The sequence below is a fragment of the Rhagoletis zephyria genome, unplaced genomic scaffold (genome assembly GCF_001687245.7).
Source record: "Rhagoletis zephyria isolate East Lansing unplaced genomic scaffold, Rhagoletis_zephyria_1.1 Rzeph_scaffold_01960, whole genome shotgun sequence".
NCBI lineage: Eukaryota > Metazoa > Arthropoda > Insecta > Diptera > Tephritidae > Rhagoletis > Rhagoletis zephyria.
This window is the reverse complement of record NW_016159044.1, coordinates 28,205-45,496: the sequence shown is the minus strand read 5'-3', so window position 1 is coordinate 45,496 and position 17,292 is coordinate 28,205.

The following is a 17,292-nucleotide window of genomic DNA, read 5'->3' as shown; positions in this document are numbered from 1 at the left end:
ACCAGGGAACGGATTTTTAGGACCTAAAAACCTATAAAAAAGGTAAAATAAAATAACTTAGTAGGCTGGAAAAGGCAAAATAAAATAGCGAAAAAGGCAGGAAAAGGCACTAGGTATTGCAAAAAAAGCAANAAAAGGCAAATATCTTAAAAAAGGCAAAAAAAGGCAACATCAAATGTGTATATATGGAATCAGGGAAAGCTAAATCGTGGACATTCTTAATCGAATATACTCTATCTCTTTAGCAGAAAAAAAGGCAATTTCCATAAAATCCGTTCCCTGGTAATCACTATTGACGGCATATCTTCTACATCTTTTTTTGCTTTTTCTGGGATTCCTCAAGGAAGTATTTTAGGCCCTTTACTTTTCACTCGGTTTATTAACGATGTAAGTATCTGTTTTTCCTTCGCTAATTATTTGCTATATGCAGATGATTTAAAATTTTTTTTTTTAAAAGATCTTAGCGACATGTATAAACTTCAAACTGATCTTGATAATTTGTATCTCTGGTGTACTAAAAATCACCTTTTTTGAATATTGAGAAATGCTTCAAAATTACTTTTACAAAAATTCATAATGTTTTTTTGAGTCGTTACAGTATTTCTAACTCTGTTAGAAACTGTTGAGGAAACAAAAGACCTTGGCATTATTTTTTCATCGAATTTAACATTTAATAGTCATATTGGTCACATTGTTAGGAAATCTTACTCAGCTCTAGGCTTCGTCAGGCGGAACTGTGCACAATTCTCTGATCCATATACCCTTAAACTGCTATATACATACGTCTTTCATACGTTCCACTTTGGAATATGATACGTTCATTTGGAGGCCATATCATGATAATTCTATTCATCGCGCGTTCCATAAATTTGCTTTGAACTTTTCTGAACCTACGCCTTCTTATAACTCTTGCTTGCTTCTAATAAACCTTAAGACCTTAGGCTCTCTCCATTATACTTTTTTATTAGACCGTATCGTGTCGTGTCGTGTTCCGTTTACGTGTCTTTGCCTTTTTATTAGGGGAATTGGAAAACCGAATATGCACGTAATGCCCCTATTGCACGCGCACTTAGTGATTTAAATAAGGTCTCGAGTTCTGTCTCAATTGATTTTTCCTTACAAAAATATATATCTGTCAATATTTTGAATTGTTATTTCTAATTTCCTTATTTTTCTAGGGTTTTGTTCTTATACACATTTTTACATATGTATTTATCTAGCGAACTTAGTAATAACTTTCGGTTTGCCTATAGTCCGCAAGAATACTCTATTCCTTAGACTAACCCTTCTATTCTAACAGAGTCACAAAACTTAGCTCATCACTGTTGTGATTTCTATTGCGCCGAGAAATGTCTCACAAAAAATCGATTTTGAGGTGCTAGAAAAATACACAAAAATTTAAAAATTTTTATTGTAGCGACATATTTTTTGCAGCGGCGAGCTTTGAGGCGCAGTAGAAATCACAGAAGTGATGAGCTAAAGTTTGTGACTTTGTTAGAATACGGCTGTAAATTAACTTAAACAAATTCTAAAACAGCCAAAGGATTGAGAATGAAGAATTATTTCTAAACAGCTTAAGAAAAACCTGACAAATCTGGTTTGGCTTGTAAGCTTGTAATAAGTGAAGATGAAAGTCAGGAGGATCCCGAATAACACAACAAGTTTTATAAGAGGTTTTTAGTTGCATCCTTCCGCAAAATTTAAGAACAAATGTTTTACCATTTTGCTCTATAAAAGTCTTTAAAACCCTTATAAGATTAAAAGGGCCCCAGGAGGCGCGGATTGATAGCACAAAATAATACTCTATTATTAGTTTAAAAACCGTAGTTAGGTAGTTTTATAAGGATCTTAAAGTATCTACAACATGAGTTTATAAAACGTTTAAAAGTTTTATGAGCCCCTCTGTGTAAAGCCGTTGGTCTGACACTGATTAAAAGTAGGGATGTCGGAAATCATCGATGCATCGAAAATATCCATGTTTTCAAGGCGAATTTATACAAGGTGGTGTTGATGGCTAATTTAGATTTTCGCCGCGGTACTTCCTAATGTGAAAATGATTTGTTTGTTGTAAACAAGGCGAATTCATATTACAACAAACACACCATTTTGACATTGAGAAAGTACCGCAGTGAATATCTAAATTCGCCATTAACACCACCTTGTATAAATTCGCCTTGCATGTTTTGCTTCGATGCATCGACAATTTTCCACTCGATGTATAAATAGTAGATGTATCGATGCATCGATGTTTTTTGAAAACTGACATTTCTAGTACATTGAACCATCATTACAGTTTTTTAATTGTACAAAAGAGAGAAGTGGCTTTGACCAAAAAATTTAAATGGCTATAAAAAGTTCCGTTAGAAACATAATTAGCTCAGTTGCAGTAATTTATTTTAAATTTTGTACAATTTTGCTAATAACATGCACCCCTATTGCGAGTGTCGACTAGTAGTAGATAAACGACTATTATTCGATTATTGCTTTTCCATGGTATTGTGAATGTCGATTTCTCGTTCAATAAGCGACTGTGAATAATTTTTTATCGCTCTTTTTTCTACAACTGATTGTTTGTAGAAGGATGAGGAACTATAAACTATTCACACGCACTTATTGAACGAGAAAACGACTTTGAAAATACCACGAATAATTAATAATCGACTAACAGTCGTTTATCTACTACTTGTCGACAATCGCAAGAGCGGTGATGTTTTGTTGTGAAACAATCATACCTATTACGGTATCCGACGAATGCCATCGGCACGGATCTAATCAGATAATATGAAAAACGACATCGGTGCAGCTATATATTCCGCGTCATCGCCGCCATTCTCATTGATGAACTTTTCTGAAAAAAATTTAATACATTTTTAATTGAATGTTAAACTAAGAAAGGATAAGGAGAACTCATCATTTGAAGACTCGAATGCTCCACCGATTAGCGCAGCGGGTCCTGGATTGGATTTTTTTTTACCGCGTTGGTTTTATTTAATTTTTTCTTTTAATAATATATCTTAAAAAACGTAAACACGTTTGAAAAAATGTTATATTTACTGCTTCATGTCGTTGGCATTTGCATTTCATTTATAAGTTTAAGTTATTTATAAACATTCGCTCTCAAAACTCATTAAGGGTTTATTTGGAAAAACTTTTAATGAGCTTAATATTAAAAATGTTTATTTAACGCTTATTATAGCAAACTTACTTAAAGTTATTTTTAAAAACATTTACTGAAATGCTTGTTTGGTATTTGTAAACTACTACATAGAATGAAGTGCCATATCAAACAGGGCCGGTTCGGGGAATTCAACAAACAAACAAAAATTTGACGGTCTCATGTTTCCTTCACGCTGAAATGTATATCGAGCCCTAGCCGCGAAAATGAATAAGACAACTTTTTTCAAAATTAAATTTTGATGCATAAATGCCTCTCAGAGCACCTGCATCAAAAAGTAAATTTNTCGAATTTAACATTTAATAGTCATATTGGTCACATTGTTAGGAAATCTTACTCAGCTCTAGGCTTCGTCAGGCGGAACTGTGCACAATTCTCTGATCCATATACCCTTAAACTGCTATATACATACGTCTTTCATACGTTCCACTTTGGAATATGATACGTTCATTTGGAGGCCATATCATGATAATTCTATTCATCGCGCGTTCCATAAATTTGCTTTGAACTTTTCTGAACCTACGCCTTCTTATAACTCTTGCTTGCTTCTAATAAACCTTAAGACCTTAGGCTCTCTCCATTATACTTTTTTATTAGACCGTATCGTGTCGTGTCGTGTTCCGTTTACGTGTCTTTGCCTTTTTATTAGGGGAATTGGAAAACCGAATATGCACGTAATGCCCCTATTGCACGCGCACTTAGTGATTTAAATAAGGTCTCGAGTTCTGTCTCAATTGATTTTTCCTTACAAAAATATATATCTGTCAATATTTTGAATTGTTATTTCTAATTTCCTTATTTTTCTAGGGTTTTGTTCTTATACACATTTTTACATATGTATTTATCTAGCGAACTTAGTAATAACTTTCGGTTTGCCTATAGTCCGCAAGAATACTCTATTCCTTAGACTAACCCTTCTATTCTAACAGAGTCACAAAACTTAGCTCATCACTGTTGTGATTTCTATTGCGCCGAGAAATGTCTCACAAAAAATCGATTTTGAGGTGCTAGAAAAATACACAAAAATTTAAAAATTTTTATTGTAGCGACATATTTTTTGCAGCGGCGAGCTTTGAGGCGCAGTAGAAATCACAGAAGTGATGAGCTAAAGTTTGTGACTTTGTTAGAATACGGCTGTAAATTAACTTAAACAAATTCTAAAACAGCCAAAGGATTGAGAATGAAGAATTATTTCTAAACAGCTTAAGAAAAACCTGACAAATCTGGTTTGGCTTGTAAGCTTGTAATAAGTGAAGATGAAAGTCAGGAGGATCCCGAATAACACAACAAGTTTTATAAGAGGTTTTTAGTTGCATCCTTCCGCAAAATTTAAGAACAAATGTTTTACCATTTTGCTCTATAAAAGTCTTTAAAACCCTTATAAGATTAAAAGGGCCCCAGGAGGCGCGGATTGATAGCACAAAATAATACTCTATTATTAGTTTAAAAACCGTAGTTAGGTAGTTTTATAAGGATCTTAAAGTATCTACAACATGAGTTTATAAAACGTTTAAAAGTTTTATGAGCCCCTCTGTGTAAAGCCGTTGGTCTGACACTGATTAAAAGTAGGGATGTCGGAAATCATCGATGCATCGAAAATATCCATGTTTTCAAGGCGAATTTATACAAGGTGGTGTTGATGGCTAATTTAGATTTTCGCCGCGGTACTTCCTAATGTGAAAATGATTTGTTTGTTGTAAACAAGGCGAATTCATATTACAACAAACACACCATTTTGACATTGAGAAAGTACCGCAGTGAATATCTAAATTCGCCATTAACACCACCTTGTATAAATTCGCCTTGCATGTTTTGCTTCGATGCATCGACAATTTTCCACTCGATGTATAAATAGTAGATGTATCGATGCATCGATGTTTTTTGAAAACTGACATTTCTAGTACATTGAACCATCATTACAGTTTTTTAATTGTACAAAAGAGAGAAGTGGCTTTGACCAAAAAATTTAAATGGCTATAAAAAGTTCCGTTAGAAACATAATTAGCTCAGTTGCAGTAATTTATTTTAAATTTTGTACAATTTTGCTAATAACATGCACCCCTATTGCGAGTGTCGACTAGTAGTAGATAAACGACTATTATTCGATTATTGCTTTTCCATGGTATTGTGAATGTCGATTTCTCGTTCAATAAGCGACTGTGAATAATTTTTTATCGCTCTTTTTTCTACAACTGATTGTTTGTAGAAGGATGAGGAACTATAAACTATTCACACGCACTTATTGAACGAGAAAACGACTTTGAAAATACCACGAATAATTAATAATCGACTAACAGTCGTTTATCTACTACTTGTCGACAATCGCAAGAGCGGTGATGTTTTGTTGTGAAACAATCATACCTATTACGGTATCCGACGAATGCCATCGGCACGGATCTAATCAGATAATATGAAAAACGACATCGGTGCAGCTATATATTCCGCGTCATCGCCGCCATTCTCATTGATGAACTTTTCTGAAAAAAATTTAATACATTTTTAATTGAATGTTAAACTAAGAAAGGATAAGGAGAACTCATCATTTGAAGACTCGAATGCTCCACCGATTAGCGCAGCGGGTCCTGGATTGGATTTTTTTTTACCGCATTGGTTTTATTTAATTTTTTCTTTTAATAATATATTTTAAAAAACGTAAACACGTTTGAAAAAATGTTATATTTACTGCTTCATGTCGTTGGCATTTGCATTTCATTTATAAGTTTAAGTTATTTATAAACATTCGCTCTCAAAACTCATTAAGGGTTTATTTGGAAAAACTTTTAATGAGCTTAATATTAAAAATGTTTATTTAACGCTTATTATAGCAAACTTACTTAAAGTTATTTTTAAAAACATTTACTGAAATGCTTGTTTGGTATTTGTAAACTACTACATAGAATGAAGTGCCATATCAAACAGGGCCGGTTCGGGGAATTCAACAAACAAACAAAAATTTGACGGTCTCATGTTTCCTTCACGCTGAAATGTATATCGAGCCCTAGCCGCGAAAATGAATAAGACAACTTTTTTCAAAATTAAATTTTGATGCATAAATGCCTCTCAGAGCACCTGCATCAAAAAGTAAATTTAAAAAAATATCGTCGTTTAAAGTACAAAACCGCGTATCGTCATTCTGCAAAACCGCGTAACTGACATTGGCTGCCAAAAATTTGATTTGCTCACACAAGCTCTTGGCTCAATCCTTATCCATTCCTCCTTAAATATACTAGCCAGAAATGCGATTGCTTTATAAAAAAGAGAACCATTTTGAAATATGAGTGTTTTTACGCTCTATAAAAGAATTTCTACAGCTTCACATACGCGGTTTTGCATTTTGCTGATACGTGGTTTTGCATTTTGTTGAAACGCGGTTTTGCACTTTAAACGACGATGTACATATCGTCGTTAAAGGACAAAACCGCGTATCGTCATTCTGCAAAACCGCGTAACTGACATTGGGTGCCAAAAATTGGATTTGCTCACACAAGCTCTTGGCTAAATCCTTATCCCTTCGTCCTGATATATGCTAGCCATAAATGCGATTGCTTTATAAAAAAGAGAACCATTTTGAAATATGAGTGTTTTTACGCTCAAGAAAATAATTGCTACGACTTCACATACGCGGTTTTGCATTTTGTTGATACGCGGTTTTGCACTTTAAACGATGATGGAAACTAACACATTCTCATTTATCTTACTAACTCATTTGCAAATTTTGCGTTGGTTGAAAAGAGACCATTAAATAAGGCCATACGTTGGAGGAAGACGGAAAATCATTAGATTTTTCACACTGCCCTTTAGAATTTGATAGAAACTTATAGGTAGCCAGTGACAGAAATCTCTATCAGTGTTGCCACTCAAATCATTTGTCAAATGATAGTCACTGTTCTTGCAGGGTTATTTTAGCGGTTGGGGCTCGGTATGACGAATTTCTCCGATGCTCCTCGTTATTTGTAATCTGAAAATTGTCCTAACAAATACAAAACTTATTTACACATAAAGCGGTGTGGTATTTTATATGTTGGCCGAATCCAATAAAGCACGTTATTCGATTCCCTTCTATGCTGATTGACACCAACTGGAAATGCCAACTGATGCCAAGTCCTNTCTGCAAAACCGCGTAACTGACATTGGCTGCCAAAAATTTGATTTGCTCACACAAGCTCTTGGCTCAATCCTTATCCATTCCTCCTTAAATATACTAGCCAGAAATGCGATTGCTTTATAAAAAAGAGAACCATTTTGAAATATGAGTGTTTTTACGCTCTATAAAAGAATTTCTACAGCTTCACATACGCGGTTTTGCATTTTGCTGATACGTGGTTTTGCATTTTGTTGAAACGCGGTTTTGCACTTTAAACGACGATGTACATATCGTCGTTAAAGGACAAAACCGCGTATCGTCATTCTGCAAAACCGCGTAACTGACATTGGGTGCCAAAAATTGGATTTGCTCACACAAGCTCTTGGCTAAATCCTTATCCCTTCGTCCTGATATATGCTAGCCATAAATGCGATTGCTTTATAAAAAAGAGAACCATTTTGAAATATGAGTGTTTTTACGCTCAAGAAAATAATTGCTACGACTTCACATACGCGGTTTTGCATTTTGTTGATACGCGGTTTTGCACTTTAAACGATGATGGAAACTAACACATTCTCATTTATCTTACTAACTCATTTGCAAATTTTGCGTTGGTTGAAAAGAGACCATTAAATAAGGCCATACGTTGGAGGAAGACGGAAAATCATTAGATTTTTCACACTGCCCTTTAGAATTTGATAGAAACTTATAGGTAGCCAGTGACAGAAATCTCTATCAGTGTTGCCACTCAAATCATTTGTCAAATGATAGTCACTGTTCTTGCAGGGTTATTTTAGCGGTTGGGGCTCGGTATGACGAATTTCTCCGATGCTCCTCGTTATTTGTAATCTGAAAATTGTCCTAACAAATACAAAACTTATTTACACATAAAGCGGTGTGGTATTTTATATGTTGGCCGAATCCAATAAAGCACGTTATTCGATTCCCTTCTATGCTGATTGACACCAACTGGAAATGCCAACTGATGCCAAGTCCTTCTAACTGGTATTTTTATCCTCTGCCACCACCAACGGCCGCAGCGCTTCTCACAGATTTACAAAAATTTTATTTTTGTTAATCGTTCATAAGAGTTGTTTTTAAGTAAAAATTTGTGAAACCGCTCCTGAATTTTGAAAAGTAAAATTGTCATTCTGAGTACATTCTCTTATCGGATCTCTCTTTTTTTTTTCAATATTTCGGCACTCTGATGTTGGGGAATGTACTTTGAATGTACTAACAAACATACATATTACATATATGCCATCATCGGTCCAACTCCGGCTGGGCTGACCGCAGTATTTTTTCGCAGTGCACACATCGAATATTACAATAAAGTGCAAACCGAACTTATCAATAAACTAGTGCTCGGAAATTTAAGGCTTTGTGTTAATTCTTTGACTACATGTGCATTTTACAGGTTTTAGATTCGGGTCACGTGTTTGGACACAACAATCCAAAATCATTGTACAAATAACTAAACCATACCCCTCGAACAAGCAACACGCTCAATTCGATGATTTATTCTCGCAATTTTCGGCCTGAAAAAGTTCAGTATTTTGTTCAAATCGTTTCCATAAAAACGGTTATTAATTTTAATACTTAGAGCGTGTAAAAGTTCTGCGGCCAGCGCTTTATAAGACCTTCAAGCGTTTTATAAGGCCATTTTATAGACTACTCTTTGCTTTATAAAACCACCAACATACAATTTATAAACCAATAAAAGAGCAACATTTTGCACTTTTTTAAAGCTCATACAGAAGTCGATAACATCAACTTATAATCAGCTTTTGGTCTAGAAATTACGCTCTTTTTATAAAATGAAAAGTATGAGAAATAAATTGAAAGGTAGAGTATTATGCAAAGATATCTTTCGAAGAAGTATTTCTGAACTGAAATATTTGTCTCTTCCTGAAACATTTTATGAAATGAGATTATGAACGCAACGAATATTCCAGTAACATGGGGACCGCTACCCTCACTAAAATTTACGCGCTTGCGAAATTCATAGTTTTGATTAAAAATTTGGAAAATTGTATATATGCACATCCGACATTTTCAGGCTCGATGCAATTCTTAAAAAGGAATTGTGCTTGCACTGTAATAAAGAAAATATAACTGAAAGTCCTCTCAACTGATGCAGCGTCAATCGAAAGAATTTAAAATATTGTCAAGTTGTCGCCTCGAGCGCGCAGTTATTTAGTAGAGTAGGTTTGATTTACGACCATTAAAAAACGGGCTGCAACCTGAAAAGACAGCAGCATTACTTTTTATTAAATATAATTTTCCAATTTTTAGATTGAAGTACTCAATAAAATAAATATTATTAAAAATTACTAAGTTTTGCATTTCTTTATTTACCTACATCACCTAATTTACTTACAAAAATTATTTCGTAAAAATACTTGACATTCGCCTTCGCTTCCAAATCCGCGGATGTCTAAAATTTCACATTCGCAACATCTCTGCTCGTAATTGATACAACTTTGAATATTTTGCACAACATCGAAGAAGAGGTTGCGGTAATTTCTGCACACTACTAAACTCAATTTTTGTATTTTTTTTTTCATTATGACACTATTGAAGTAAATGAGCGATATCTTCAAAACTACCAACCGTAAGTAGTAGTAGTAGTAGTATATTTATTTAGCTTTAAGCTATTTTTTTACAATTCGTACTTAGTACTATAGAAATATACATGTTCATCTGTGTTTAAGGATGGTTATACAAAATTTTCTTTTACCCAATTTGATAGCTTTCTTTTAAATGAGTTGAAAATTAAATCTTCTTTTATATCATAAGGTAGCGAATTAAATATAGTTGCTCCCCTATAGAATAGACTATTCTGTGCAGCGCTTGATATATACGCTTTTTATATCGGCGTTACTTCTTAATAAATACGGTTGAACATCGGCCACATAGTTAATTTCGGCCGTAAGATATCTAGGAAGCATACGATTTTTAACTTTGAAAATGAATAAGATTACATTATAAATCACACGTTGGTTGACCGACATCCATTTCAGAGTATCAAGCATATCCCTAACGCATGCTAAACGATTATACTTAAGAATACATCTCATAGCTTTGTTCTGTAATTTCTGCATTCTATCTATGCTATGTTGGCTTCCTAAAAAAAGTATGGTAGAACAATATTCAAAGTGAGGCTTGATAATCGCATTATAAATTTTTATAGCACAGCACAGTGATACCTTATTTCTGATCCTACACATTAAACCAACTTTTTTAGATATTTTTTTACAAATATAATCAATATGTGCATCAAATTTCAACTTAGTATCTAAGACAACGCCCAGGTATTTTATTTGGTCTACTTCTTCAATGGTGCTTCCGTCTATAGTGCTTTTGCTTTCAATTAATAGCGTGTTGATTGGTCTGTATTCTTCCGGCTTTTTTGCATTTTTTACTTTTTCTATTGGGACTACTATTGACTGCTTCCAGCGATGTGGGTATATACCGGTTTCAAGTGACTTTTTAATTAAAGATAGGACAATCGGCCCAGTAACATTAAAGGTGGATAACAAGTAAGTAATCGACATTGAGTTACAATCTTTTTTGCTATTCATTTTAGTCAGCGTTGATTGTAGCTCCACAAGATTTATTTCATTAAACTTAAAGCGTGTGTCCGCTCTGCTCCTAAGGTTAATGTAAGGAACCGCTGGTATTGCCACGTTTATTCGGTTTATACTTTCTACGAAGAATTCGTTGAGACGATTGGCAAGTTCATGCTTATTATTTACAATCTTATCTCCGAAGTCGATTTTTTTTGATATTTTTTTGCTCCTTTTTCAGCACAAGGTCCTTTATTGCTTTCCACATTGTTTTTTGGTCCAAACACCGATCTATTTTCGCTTCAATATATTGGCACTTGGCCCGGTTCAGCTCACTAACGTACCGATTTCTACATTCTCTATAACGCGCCCAGTCTTCCGTATTTCGAGTCCACGTTGCCCGCCTATAGCTCGCTTCCTTCGATTGCTTTAACGTCCTGAGCCTAGCATTATACCATCTACATCTGCTTACATTAGACTTAACTGTTCTCACTATTGTCATTTTATTGATTGCTTCTTTTAAAGCTTCATTAAATGTTGTGGCATATGCTTCGAGCTCACCTTCATTGCAATTTGCACATCTTGCATTCACCGTATCACACAAAATACGGTTGCCAAAGGTTAATATTTTTAACGTTGATTTGGTGGGCTTTGCTTTCTCACGCTCATTAATTTCGATTAGCATCGTTTCATGATCACTTATTTTGAGGTCTGACACCGTATGTGCATTTATATTACTTATATTTGTCACGACATAGTCTATCAGTGTTGCGGAAAACTCAGTTATTCGAGTAGGGTTATTCAGAATCTGCTTAAAGCTACTGTCATCCGTTGCTTGCTTTGTGATTCTTCTGGAAACAGTGTTTTCATACCAGTTTATATTGAAGTCTCCAGTTATTATGACATCACTGGTTTCTAAGAGCGAGTCTAGCTTATCCTTAAAAAATTCGCAAAAAACACTTTCTGGGGAAGTTACCCTATTGGGGGATCTGTACAGTGTCCCTAGCTCAAGATATTTGCTATTGCGGCGTAATTTTATCGAAAGCCACCAAAAGGCTCTCGCTTTAGATTCAACTTCAGTCGCTAGCACTTCCCATGACTTATTCACGTAGACTACAACACCGCCAGTGTGTTTTTAATCGCTGTCATTTCGATGAATACTATAATTTGGAAGATATAGCTCCCCATCGTCTATGTCTGAGGTAAGATGCGTTTCAGACAAGCATACGAAGTCATATACACTGTCTTCCAACAAAACTTCTAATTGGGAAAAATTCGTTCTCAAACCACATATGTTCAAGTAAAGGCATAGTATCTTGCCCTTTGATTGCTAGTATAATATTCTTTCGGCCTGCAGTTTTACCTTTCTCTGTAATACGCGACAGCAGCTGTCCCTTGCATCATGCTTTTCGTCGATGTCCGCCAGATTAAGTCTTGCTTTCGCTATGCTACAATTTCTGCATTTCACAAAGTTATTCTGACATTCTCTATAGCTATGATCATTTTCCCCGCACTTAGCACATATCTGATACTGTTCTTTGCACATTGCAGCTTTGTGGTTAAAGCCCCAACACTTATAACATCTTAGAACTCCATCGCTTTCGTAAGCCATACATCGATCCCATTCAATATTGATTCTTTGCTCCTTTATAATGCTTTTGAAGGCTACACCATCCACTTCAATAAACGCATTAAACACTCTAGGATTTTTCTGCGATTTAAAAACTTTAGTACATTTGAGGTGCTCAAATAAGACATCGTTTTGCTTACGTATAGCTTTTTCGACTTTATCACACTCCAAGTTCGCCGATAGCCCACTTATTAATATTTTGGGGTATCTCAAGCCTGGGATTTCCACATCATATTTTTGGCTTAACTTATTTTTGATTTCATCAGCTAGGATATCTCTATCGCTATTATTTACACATTTAATTTCAACTGCACCATCCTGTCTATTAAACATCCCATTAACCTTAACTTTTAAATTGGCTGGGTTAATACATTCTTTGACTTCATTTCTGGTTATATTACTTTGCTGACTTTTCTTTGGCTTTAGAATTACTGGGGCACACCCCGCACCCCTTTTTAGCTTATCCGCGTACGTCTCGCTTACTACTCCACTGTGCTTACTCATGATGCCTTTTACCTCTTCACAGACTTTTTTATTTTCTTTTTTATTACTGTCAAGCTCACGGCACACGTTATCGGAGTTTTCTTTTATTGCTCTTGTAAAGTCAGATACTTTTTTTTCGACCTCTTCAACTTTTTTCTCAAAAGATTGCTGCGCTGCTACAAGTGATTGAACACGCTCAGAGTACTTAGCTTCTACAGCTTCTATCAAACTTTTTATTTCGCGCTCATTTGTTTTCATCGCCTCTTTAAAGCTATTTTTGTCCTCTTTTAGGTAACTACCATTTTTCTTCATTTGGTCTTGCACTTCTCTAAACATTTCATCCACATTACGTATAAACTGCAAGCAATCATCACACAGAAACTTAATCATTTTGTTCGTAATGGGACAGCTGCTACTGTAGTCGTCAAGACCCGAGCATTTTGTTGATATGTGATAGCTACGACCGCAACACCCACACATCTAACTGATTTATCACGAATAGTTGTTTTGCATTTGCTGCACTCTTCCATCGCGCTCACTTGGTGAGTCGCTCGACTTACTAGTTGCTTTTGGCTTTTTTGTTAGAATTTTCTTCTTTTAACACCAACGCGATTAGGCTTCAAAGTAAAATTTCAATTTTTCAGCTCCAACTTCCATCCAAATTGACACTAAATCACATCGATGTGCAGTTGTGGCTGCCTAACGTTGATTTAGCAAATTTTTACGATTTAATCGCCGCGAAATCCCCTTTAATAATTTAATAAAGTCCGCATCCAAAAAACACATCCGACCACCTTACTCGTTAATAGTCGCGGTAAAGTAAAACCAAATCTATGATCAGGCTTTTTTCAGCACTTAGAAAAATATTTATTTAATTATATTTTTATAGAAAGGCAATACTTAAAAATCCAAAAATATAAAAAGGCCCAGGAAAAACGGGTAGATTTTTTTACAGCCTCTAGATTCCACCAGATAAAAATCTTACTAAACGAATCTTTCTAAAAATTAGAAAAGTAACCATTTAAAAAATAAAAATAAAATTGAATAATGCTTAAAGGATATTAAATTATAAATATGCGTGAAATTGGTTTTATTCGCGCGATAAACGCTCACGGTGAAATCATTTAAGCACAGCCGTACAATTGAAAACAAAAGAGAACAAGATTTTATCGTTTTGAGCGTTATGTTTGAAGGGCTGTGGAGAAAACAAGCTGGAGTCTATTGACCTCCAAAATTACTCTTCTGCATATTCAGTAAATCTTAACAACATAAAACACAGAAAAATGTTAGACCCGCACCTTTTCATTTAGCTCTGATGCAAGTTTTTTCACTATGTTTTTCCAAGTTTGCGTTGCGGGAGATCACTCGCCACACAGAGGTATGCAAACCCTCGTTCTGCCCCAGTAAACACTGATGTTAGATATCGATTAGTGGATGATTAGATAACTAGCCCCTTTCTCTAATCTCTAACGTTAGAGGACGACTCGAGAAACAATGGAGAAACATAACGTTTTCAAACAAAATGGGACATAATTCTCCAATCGAGAAAATGGTAGTTCTCCAGTCGAATGCTAATATATACTATTATTAATTTTATAACTAAGCTTAGCATAAATGATATTTCAAGAGCTATTTAAATGGTTTACTTTTTACAGAGTTGCATGAAACAACCGTGTGGACAAATTGCGTGTTTATATGCACTCTTAACACGATTCAACAACTCTTAACTCGCATTCAAAATGTGATTTATAGTGGCACGGCTAAAAGTTTCAACTCGATTAGAGAATGTGTTTACATGTGTGTGTCCATATAACATGGTTTGACTTAAAGCGAATTGCAGCATCATATAAACGTGGTAATAGTTCTCTAATGAGATTCTAGTGTGAATTTGTAAATGCTGTTCAGTTCAAATAAAAAGCAAAGCTCGTTACATTTTTTAATGTATTTTTTCAATATTATTTTGAATTATTTCAACTTTTACATACAGTGACGAACAAAAGTATTGGCACAGTGAATTTTTCGCCATATATGCAAAGTTTTTTATTCTAATTTATTTTCGATAATTTTTTATAAAAATATAGTTCATTTTACACCAGAAAACGTAATAATAAAATCTCTAAACTTTGTGCAAAACTCAGGAAAATTATTTAAATTTGCACACTAATTTGCAACTTTTTATTCAGATTTTCTCGAAAAATTCAAAGTATGCAGTTTTATAGCCCATTCAAATTTAGTATAACAAAGTGCAAGTTTAAAGTTGTTAGAAAATCGCGTTGGTTTTTGGAAATTTTTTTAGTGGAAGGTGTTGCTCATTTTCTCCATACAAAAAATAATTGTCGAATTACTTTGTATGGAAGAACTTGCGTGAAAAAAAATTGCCAAAAATCAATGCGATTTTCTAGCGACTTCAAACTTGCACTTTGTTATACTAAATTTGAATGGGCTATAAAACTGCATACTTAGAATTTTTCGAGAAAATCTGAATAAAAAGTTGCAAATTAGTGTGCAAATTTGATGAATTTTCCTGAGTTTTGCACAAAGTTTAGGGCTTTTATTATTATGTTTTCTGGTGTAGAATGAACAATATTTAAAAAAAAAAAATATCGAAAATAAATTAGAATAAAGAACTTTGCATATATTGCGAAAAATTCTCTGTGCCAATACTTCTGTTCGGCACTGTATATGCATTTATGTTTATCACATTGATAAAAAAATAAATTCCTACATATACAGTTTGTACTTAGTCCTTTTTTAAATTAAATTTATTTCTTACAATAAGTTTTAATCAGCATCTGTTTAGAATTCATTGTTTAATTGGATACATATAAATTTGTTTAAATAGATTACTAAATAAATTTCAATTTAACTTTGATTAAGAACAAAAATATTTTACATAACTTGTTTATCACAAACAAATAATTGAATTTATAAATACCTATTCATCCTTGTAAACCAAAAAACTTAATTGTTTTTAATTCCACGGAATTTTCTCACTCATTTGGTACCAATGTTGTTATTCTACATTGCAGTGATTTTTGTAAAATAGTTTTTTCAAATTTCCAAGTCCTTTGAAAAAAATTCTGACGTCAGAGTGAAAAACTAAAAACGCAGTTTTACTGTATTTGGCCCATAGTTTCGTGAGTATATCGATTCTTCCGCGTGTTCTGAAATTTTTCTGTTTTTGTCACACGGTGTTATTTGCGCATGCAATAAGGACACAAAAAAAGTTGAGTTATTTGTCTTTGAACTTGTTAATATATTTAAAATGTGCATATGTTATAAAAAACAAACACAAATTTATGAAATAAATCTAAGAGAAACAGACCCACATTAACTGCAAACAACATATCGCACATCTAATAATTTAGAGAAGTAATTCAAAATTTACGTTTTTGGAGATTTCATCAAACAATTAACAATCTTGATAAGGAGATTATACAGGTATGTCGCAGAATCTGAATCGGAATTGATTTTTGTCGGAAATGGAGGCCGATACCTGTTTCATTTGGTGTCGCGAAAATCTATCGGATTTCGATTTTTCGAACATGAGCAAATCCGATATTCGAATCAGCTGTTTATGTCCACCTCTGCATTGTGATTGTGGTATTTTGTAGCAAATAGCAAATAAGTTGTTTAATTTGTGAATTTTTTGGTGAAATAGCGATAAAAAACACGAGGGGTACTGTTTATGAATTTGTACAGCGATTTTGGGTTGCTGTGCCCAAACGCGTGAATCGAATCAAAAAACTTTTACACACACTTTTAGACAGAAGTTCACGCTTTATTACAAAAATTTAATCTACTAAATCTGTGCACTAATTTAACAATAATGTCGGTTGGAAACATGGTATTTGTTGCAAATTTTTGTTATAAATTTGTATATACATTTTTATATACAAGATATTTTGGGAAATGTTTAGTACCACTCACACCGTTTTTTGGGTGGGGGGCGGAGGGGGAGGGGGCGGTGCCCCCAAAACACCCCCCAATAGAAAGGAGACAGTCGCCGCTTTCTAAAAAGGGGAACCCCTCCCTTGGACTCCTCCCACAGGCACCTAGGGAACCCTTTGAAAAAGGGGGAAAAACGGATTTTTCTTAGGCAAACTGAGCAGTTTGAAGTGGAATATGACCCAACTAACAGAAACCGTGGGATTTTTTAATAAAAGAAATTATGCCAAATTAGATATGGGGGGATTTTGAATAAAGAATAAAAAGTTAATTAAAAATAGAAAAAAAAAGTTTTTATAAAAAAAAATGTTCTTTTTAACAAATGTATTTTTGCGTAGAATTCCTTTCTACGTAAGCGGCCTTCGGCCGCACTTAGGGATTATAACCCTCAGGCAGTAGAATT